This window comes from Halichoerus grypus, chromosome 9, assembly GCF_964656455.1.
Source record: "Halichoerus grypus chromosome 9, mHalGry1.hap1.1, whole genome shotgun sequence".
NCBI classification, from domain to species: Eukaryota; Metazoa; Chordata; class Mammalia; order Carnivora; family Phocidae; genus Halichoerus; species Halichoerus grypus.
The window spans coordinates 69,905,479-69,914,112 of NC_135720.1; the positions used below are offsets into that span (position 1 = coordinate 69,905,479).

Here is an 8,634-nt window from a genome sequence, read left to right on the forward strand (position 1 = left end):
TCTCATGCTCTCTGTCTCTCATTCTCTCTCTTGCAAATAAATACAATCTTAAAAAAAAAAAAAAAATGTGTTTTCATCCTTGCCTTTTTAGACAATAGATTTTCTAAGTTACTTGAGTCCTTTAAATCTGCGTATCTTTTCTAGCATCTTTCTAGATTTATTTCTCTTATTGAAATTCTCCTTCAAAAAGTGTTTTTTAAAAAGGATCTTTATATGGCAACCTTTGAAAAATTATGTGCCTGATATTTATCCTTGCATTTATTTATTTGTACACTTAAGATTAATTTTATAGAAGGTCCAATGGAATCAGATTAAATAGTATACATAACAAGATAGAATGACTATCTTACTGAGATTACAGATTTTAAGCTTATTCTTTTCCCCTTACATTGCATTATTTACTGATTCTCTATTCTCAGAGAATGACATTTGGAAGCTAAAGGATCAAAGTGTATGTGAGCTAGTTACCATAATTGATAATGCCACAGGCAGCACAGTTTCTTCATCCAGCTGTGGAAGCAATTGAACAGCTACTCATCAGGATCTAAAGTGCAAAAATAAAATTATCATCTCAAATGTAATTTGAGATAATTTATAAATACATCCTTAAATTTTTAAGACTCCAGATTAAGTAGGAATAGACTAATACATACGAATAAGGTTCTCTTTAAACAAATTCTTGCATTTAAATGATAGACTGGATACTGATTCTAGGTTCAAAGTTCTTTCTCATCAGTGTTGTAAAAATATTAGTCCACTTTAACTTTTATCTAAACTTTCTGTTTAGATAAAATTCCTTTAGCAATTTTTTAAGGGTAAGTCTGCTGATAATACATTCTCTTAGTTATCCTTTATCTGTAAATGTATTGATCTCCCTTTTATTACTGAAGGATATTTTTAGTAGGTATAGAATGCAGGGTTCTTGTCTTTCAACACTTGAAAAATGTTCCACTTCTTTCTGGAAAGAAGCAGAACACTGAATACCCTCTTTTCTTTCCATCTTGGTTGATGTAGATTGACAGTGGAGGCTTGGCTCCCCACTGGGTCTGGCTGGTTCTGGAAATGAGGAAAGTAGAGAGCCAATTAGTCCCACCTTGTGCTACCTCATTCCATTACATCAAGGCCAGGTAGGGGTGAAAACTCTGCTGCCCCTGGGCCCTGCTGACACCAGCCTAGTGTAAGAATCAAAGCACCACCTGCTTCCAGTGGGTAACCATGTGCATTTTTCTGTGCCCTCTCTTGCCTCCTAAGAGAAGAGGTAAAAAAAACACTTTACAGGTCTAATTAGGGAAAACTGAACCAAACAGATGAAACAACAACAAGTTAACTTTCCTTGTTTCTCTCTCTCTTCGAGCTAGGTCCAGGCAAAATAGTTAAGTAGGTAAAATTTGACCTAAACATGTCTTCTCTGCTATTTTTTAGTGTCTCCTTACTTGCTATAGGGCACTCAGGCTGTCTTCTGGATACTCCAGACTCTTCCTCAAAGAACTCCATCAAAATTTAGCTGGTCTCCTCAGTATAAGCCTTTTGGTTGATTTTTGTAAATTGCATCATGCATTAATTTGGTAAGAATTTTTTTATATATAAAAATTTTCTCTTTAGTGATCTATTCCTTCAGGTCCTTGATAAATGACTGACTAACAAAATTGACAAACTAAGAGATTAAAGGATGATAAATTTTTAATGTGTTACCCCTTCTAGGAAACAACTGGAAAGGAGGAAAAGAGTTATACGATTTTTAAACACTTTTTTCTAATGTAGTCGCATTTAAATAGAAGTCTTAAGTACTTTAAGCAGAAGCATCACCATTGAAAACATTTCAGGAATAGAGTTGGTACAGAGGCGGAGGCACTTGGGACAACAGATCTTCAGGAATCCTTAAATAATTTATTTATTACCAACAGTGGACTGGCTCATTTCTCCTTAATTTGCACAGAGAATCAAGAGCTGTCTGCTAGGTGCTTAATTAAACAGTATGTGCCATTTCTACTCTTCTGTATCTTATTGATTTGATCTTGTTTCTCATCTGTCAGAGCTCTTGGATAAAAGCAATTGCCTTCCTAGGGTGTCATTTTATCTTCTGATCTGCTTTTCTGGATGAGTGATTTTAAATTTTATCATTGCCATTATTGGTTGTTGCTGTTTGATTTGTAAAATTTATGATTTATGTTCCACAGGACAAAACTTTAAGATTTTTAAAAGAAAAAGCTATCCTTCATACATCAAGGTTATGTACCTTTTTTTCCCCATCAGGATAGATGCCTGATTTTTCTTTCATTGTATCTCTTTGTAAGCAGCATGGTTATATTGTCGAATGCTCCTTAGGAATTGGTGTTGCTTTTTAAAAACCACAGTCTTCTGAGGTTTTTAAATGGGCAGCTTCAGTTTTTAGCTGCCTTAGAAATCTGTGTGTGGACACCAGGATACTGACTGGAAAAGTTAGGAAGCCTTCTCTCAACTTCGATGTCTCTTTGTAACAAGACCTGGAGAGGTTCTTCAAAAGAAGTCATAAAAAGGAGCCAGAAAAATGCTTACCTGAGAATGAGTGAAACTACCTTAATACAGTTTATTAGTGTAATTACATACTACAAATTATACCATACATATAAAGTTGGGTTTTGATATCAATTTCAAATTCTCCTTTGCTAAGGAACTGGGGAGGGGGAAGGGGGCACCCCCAGTTAAGGGTAAATAGGATAAAAGAACACATCATATTTTTTGCATAACAAGGATGCAACACGTCAGGGCTCATGTTGATTCATCTGTGGTTGTTACTCTAATATTAGAAGCAGCATGGAGTCTACCTTCCAATTTTATTCAAATTTCATCACTAATTTGCCATGTAAATTTTCTCTTTATTCATCCTAAAATTTTGTAATATGATAATAACAACAGTACTAATTGTACCTTACAATTGAATAGTACTTAAGAATTTACACTCTTACAGAAAATATCTCAGAAGACATCATAAAAGAAAGGTGAGATATTTGTTTAAAATTTATTAATAATACATGTATTGAACTGTGACCAGAAAATATGGCCTTTAATTATACTTTTTAACAAGGCACATTTTCAGTTTATGAATGTTTATAGTATTAGCTATCTTATACGTACACGTGTTTTATAGAAGAAGAAATACAGGCAATCTCAGCTTCTCTAACATATGAACTCTTCTTCCACTGGGCAGATTCCAGGAAGGGATAGATTTTATCCAGCCCTCCAGAGCTTGTGAATCAACAGAATTGGGAGAGAGGCTGTGCCCACATCTCAGAGATCAATCGTTCTGTGCCCGAGAAAGCCGTCAATGGCGTTGAAAACAATCCACGGGTTATGTCTCCCAACAAAGTTAGTTTGTTTTTTTTAAGATTATTTATTTGAGAGAGAGAGAGAGAGGGAGAGAGTGCGCTCACACGCACAAGAGGAGTGGAGGGGCAGAGGAAGGAAGAGAAGCAGACTCCCCGCTGAGCAGGGAGCTGGATCCCAAGACCCTGGGATCATGACCTGAGCCAAAGGCAGACGCTTAACTGACTGAGCCACTCAGGTGCCCCAACAAAGTTAGATTTTTATGGGGACTTCCCACCCCTTTAAAGATATGTTATTGATATTAGAAAAAAGAATACTTCGCTCCTAAGAAAGACAATGTTATCTAAAAATTAAGAGGAAGAATACAAGTCCCTGAAAATGATCTGCCACAAGAAATTAAAAAAAAATTTCCAGATATTTTTACTTGTCTAAAAGGTGAATACAAAAAGATATGGTTTCTCTTAAGTGTTGAAAAGAAAAGATGGCTGGATTTGATACAAAGCTAATAGACTTAGGTGTTGGCTTAGATAGAAAAAAGGTAGAATGAGATGAAGTGTATATACTAAAGGAATATGAAAGTGCAGTGGTAGAATCAAAATTACAAGCCAATCTTACTTCATGAGATAAAGGATATCTTAGAAAATGTCTTCTTTGAAAAAAAAAAGGGAACATCTTCCTTGTATCGCCAATTATATCTGATAATTATTGCTCATAAAGTTTTAGAAAGTCTTGAAAGAAAAAAAAGAAGATGAGCTAAAGAGAAAAGTTAATTTAAAAAAAAACTTAAAAAAAAGGAAACAAAGACAAGCTAATGACCCTGAAGGGTAAATAATAGAGATGGAGCATACAAATTGTACATTTTCCAAAGAACACAGAGAAAATGAACTTAAGCAATAGTCCAAGGTCTTCAAGAAGCATGTTTTAGGTGAGACTAAGTGCTGAAAAGAGCCATCAGGGGCCAGGAAATTTTAGAAAAAAAATTCTAAAACCAAAGGAGGAATTGGAAGAAGGTGGTCAAAAAGTATAAACTTCCAGTTACAAGGTAAACAAGTATAGGGATGTAACATACAATGTGATGAGTATAGCTAAGACTGCTATATGGTATACAGGAAAGTTAAGAGAGTAGATCCTAAGAATTCTCATCACAATGAGAAATATTTTTTCTTTTCTTGTTAGTGTGTCTGTATGAGACGGTGGATGTTAACTAAGCCTATTGTAGAAATCATTTCACAATATATGTAAATCAAACCATCTTGTTGTATGCCTTAAACTTATGTAGTGATGCATGTCAATTATCTCTCCATAAAACTGGGGGAAAAAAGAGTCTAAAACCAAGACATACAGAGGCAAAATTTTTTGTATTTTTAGAATAAGTTATGGTGTGTGAACATGTTTTAGTATTATGTCATATATATATATGTCCTAAAAAATTGAAAATGTTTACATTACAATATATATTATATACATATGTAATATTCTAGAAAATTGAAGATGTTTATACTACAATATTAAGTGAGAAAAAAAGAATGCAGCCACAGTATATCTTAGCCATGTAAAAACATGAATTGGAAGCAATTATTCCAAAATGTTAAAAGCATTTATCTCTAGTGGTGGGATCGTGTATGATGTATTTTTTCTCCTTCTGAAATCCACATGTCTGCCTGGGCTTCTTGGTTTTATTGACTGCTCTGTGCTCCAACTCTGTCCTCAGCATCCTTCATTGGGTAACTAGCAAGCATCTCAAACTTAACATGTCTGAAACCAAACTACTGATTTTTCTCCTTATCTTTCTGGTCTTGCATTTTTCTATATCCTCACTTAATTGCTAAGGTTAAAAACCTAGATTTGGGTACATAAATTTTCCTTATATTAGCTATATCATATATATATATATATATATATATATATACACATATAAAATGTATATTCTTAACTATTGTTGCATACATAAAATATTTCATACTTTTTTTTAAAGATTTTATTTATTGATTTGACAACAGAGAGAGAGAGAGCGAGAGAGGGAACACAAGCAGGGGTAGTGGGAGAGGGAGAAGCAGGCTTCCCGCCGAACAGGGAGCCCGATGTGGGGCTCCATCCCAGGGCCCTGGGATCATGACCTGAGCCAAAGGCAGACACTTAATGACTGAGCCACCGAGGTGCCCCAAATATTCCATACTTTTAAAGAGAAGCCTAAGGACTTGTCTAAAGAACACAAGAGCCAATCTAAAGGAGTTCCTAATAGCTAAAGTTGGAAAAAATTTGAGCAATAAAATAAATATGGATAGTATTGAATTTTAGCCCCTATAATAACATAAATATCCATGAATCTATATTGAAATAAATAAATAATCAAAAGGTAAGTAAATGTGGGAGAAGGAATGGATCTTCCCCACTTAAGAATTTCAATTAGTGAGTGGTGGGCACAAATAGCAGCGGTGAGGCTTGCTGGTAAAGTTTGGTCTTGGTACCCTCCTCATGAACCATGGAGAGTGACTTTTATCTGCGTTACTACATGGGTCATAAGGGCAAATTCGGCCATGAGTTCCTGGAGTTTGAGTTCTGACCCGACGGAAAATTGAGATATGCCAACAACAGCAATTACAAAAATGATATCATGATCAGAAAAGAAGCTTATGACAGTGAAATTACCAAAGACGATGATGCCTTGTGGCCTCCCCCTGACTGAGTGGGCCGGCAGAAGCTTGAAATTGTCATTGGAGATGAACACATTTCTTTCACAACATCAAAAATTGGTTCTCTTATTGATGTCAATCAATCCAAGGATCCAGAAGGCTTACGAGTATTTTATTATCTTGTCCAGGACCTGAAGTGTTTGGTCTTCAGTCTTACTGGATTACACTTCAAGATTAAGCCAATCTAGATTGAAATTGATGTGGACACAAGGGGGGTTGGGAGTACCTATTTTTAATTACCATTATCAGGAAATTTTTGTGTATATAAGGGCAATATTTTTTTATAAACTATAAATGACTGTCTTTAATAAATACATAACAAAAAAAGAATTTCAATTAATAAGTATAGAAGGAAAGAAGAAAATAGAAAACTGAAAATCAGAATAGAAGTAGAAAATCACCATTAGGCAAACACATCAGTAACTATTGTGGCAGGCATGATCCACTGACGGAGGCTAAAATTACAGGGCAAAGTTTGGAGAAGCAGGATTTACATAGTCTGCAAGTATCATCCTCAAGATTTTTCAACTACAAGGGGAAAAACAGTAACTCGACAGTAAAGCCAGCAGAAACCACCTCTACCACATGATCAAGGTCAACATCACAGGCAACAGGGTGTATAAATATCATGAACCCCTTGATATGAGGTACTGAGGATACCTCACTTCTGTGGCATTCTTTTCAGACACGCACAACCTCATTTCGATCATGGGGAAACATCAGACAGACCCCAAACTGAAGAACATCTACAAAATAACTCATCAGTACTCTTCCAAAGTTCTTAAGTCATGAAAGACAAGGATAGCTTGAGAAATTTTCACAGACTGGAGAAGATTAAAGAGAAATACCTAAATGCAGTGTGGGATCCTAGAATGGAAAAAGGACATCAGTGGAAAAAAAAAAACCTGATGAAATGTGAATAAAATCTGTAGTTTAATTAATAGCACTGTGCCAATGCTAATTTCTTAGTTTTGATAATTGTAGTATGTAGAATGGGAATGTTCAGAGAAGCTGGGACCCTTCTTCTATCTGGGAACTCTAGTATTTTTGCAACTGTTTTCATTTTTATAAGTCTAAAATAATTTCAAAATAAATGTTTTTAAAAGGTATTCTTTTTTTTTTTTTTTTAAAGATTTTATTTATTTATTTGACAGAGAGAGACACAGCGAGAGAGGGAACACAAGCAGGGGGAGTGGGAGAAGGAGAAGCAGGCTTCCCGCGGAGCAGAGAGCCCGATGTGGGGCTCGATCCCAGGACGCTGGGATCATGACCTGAGCCGAAGGCAGACGCTTAACGACTGAGCCACCCAGGCGCCCCTTTAAAAGGTATTCTAAAATAATATATCCAATAGTATCTCGAATTTCTAACTATATATTCCAGATAAGCAAACCATGAGGAACTACAGGCAAGTTGGGAGAACAGAGGGGAGGGCCTTGCTTTTATGGAGGAAAACAGGAATCTGGGAGGGGCTGTTTCTGAAGAAGCATTCAGAGTGCTTATAATCTGCTGAGTGTGACCGTTTCTCATTGGCAAGAAGTCCTTCCTTCCTCCTGCTGGGGTATATAAAGTAAGCTTCTCCCTGTTTGGGGTCTGAGTGGTAGTGGGTGACTGCTCCCCCTTCAAGACTTCCCCTGGTCCATTTTCAATGAGGTTTCCTTTATTTATTTTCACAATATGTGTATATATATATATATATGTTATATACTAAAATGTTTCTAAGTGCTGGGATTATGAGTAATTTATTTTTCTCTTTAAATTTTTCTGCATTCTTTTTTCTTTTTTAAAGATTTATTTATTTATTAGAGAGAGAGAGCACACATACAGGGGAGGGGCAGAGAGAGAGGGAGAGAGAAACTTTAGCAGACTTCCATGCTGAGCAGGGAGCCCGACGCAGGGCTTGATCCCAGGACCATGAGATCACCACCTGAGCTGAAACCAAGAGTCAGACACTCAACCGACTATGCCTCCCAGATGCCCCCAATTTTTCTGCATTTTTAATTTTTCTAGTGAACATGCATTGTTTTTATAATTGTAATTAAACTAATAAATTATTCTTTTAAAAGATCTAAGCAAACAAACCTGGGTGTCATTTAAAATTATTTTCTTTCTTTCCTATCTCATGTGTCTAATCCATCTGCAAGTCTTGTCAATTCCTCCTTCAAAATATATACATTCCTACCACCTCTTCTGCCTACCGCTTAATCCGTGCCTAATCCATCATTTTATCATCTTCTCTGGCCCTCCTGTTTCCACCCGTGTCACCTAAGTCCCTTCTCTGTGTGACACCAGAGTGATCTTTTAAATCAGACCCCATCATTCCTTTCTTGCCGTGCCTCTGCTGTGCTCAGAGTAAAACCCGATGGCTATATTTTGCCTACCTGGCCCTTGCCTCTCTCTGACCTGCCTTTCGCCAGCGACCCTTGCCCCTGACCCCTGTACACCTTCTTGCAGACCTTCCTCTTACACAATCAGATGGTTCTTGTGTACTTGCTGTCTATGCCCCAAATGCTCACTTCCTCAGGGAGACATTCACTCACTCCATTAATCTCTATTCTCTGATCCTGCTTTATTTTTCTGCATAGCAGTTGTGAAAATAGGACATTAGAGCTATTTATTATCTGTCTCTGTCACAGGAATG

The 8,634-nt window shown here is 36.4% G+C and overlaps 1 pseudogene; it reads left to right on the forward strand.

Annotated features, from left to right (window-relative positions):
- The first annotated feature begins 5,724 nt into the window (after positions 1-5,724).
- Positions 5,725-6,320, forward strand: LOC118537432 (protein mago nashi homolog pseudogene; annotated as a pseudogene).
- The last annotated feature ends 2,314 nt before the right edge of the window (positions 6,321-8,634 follow it).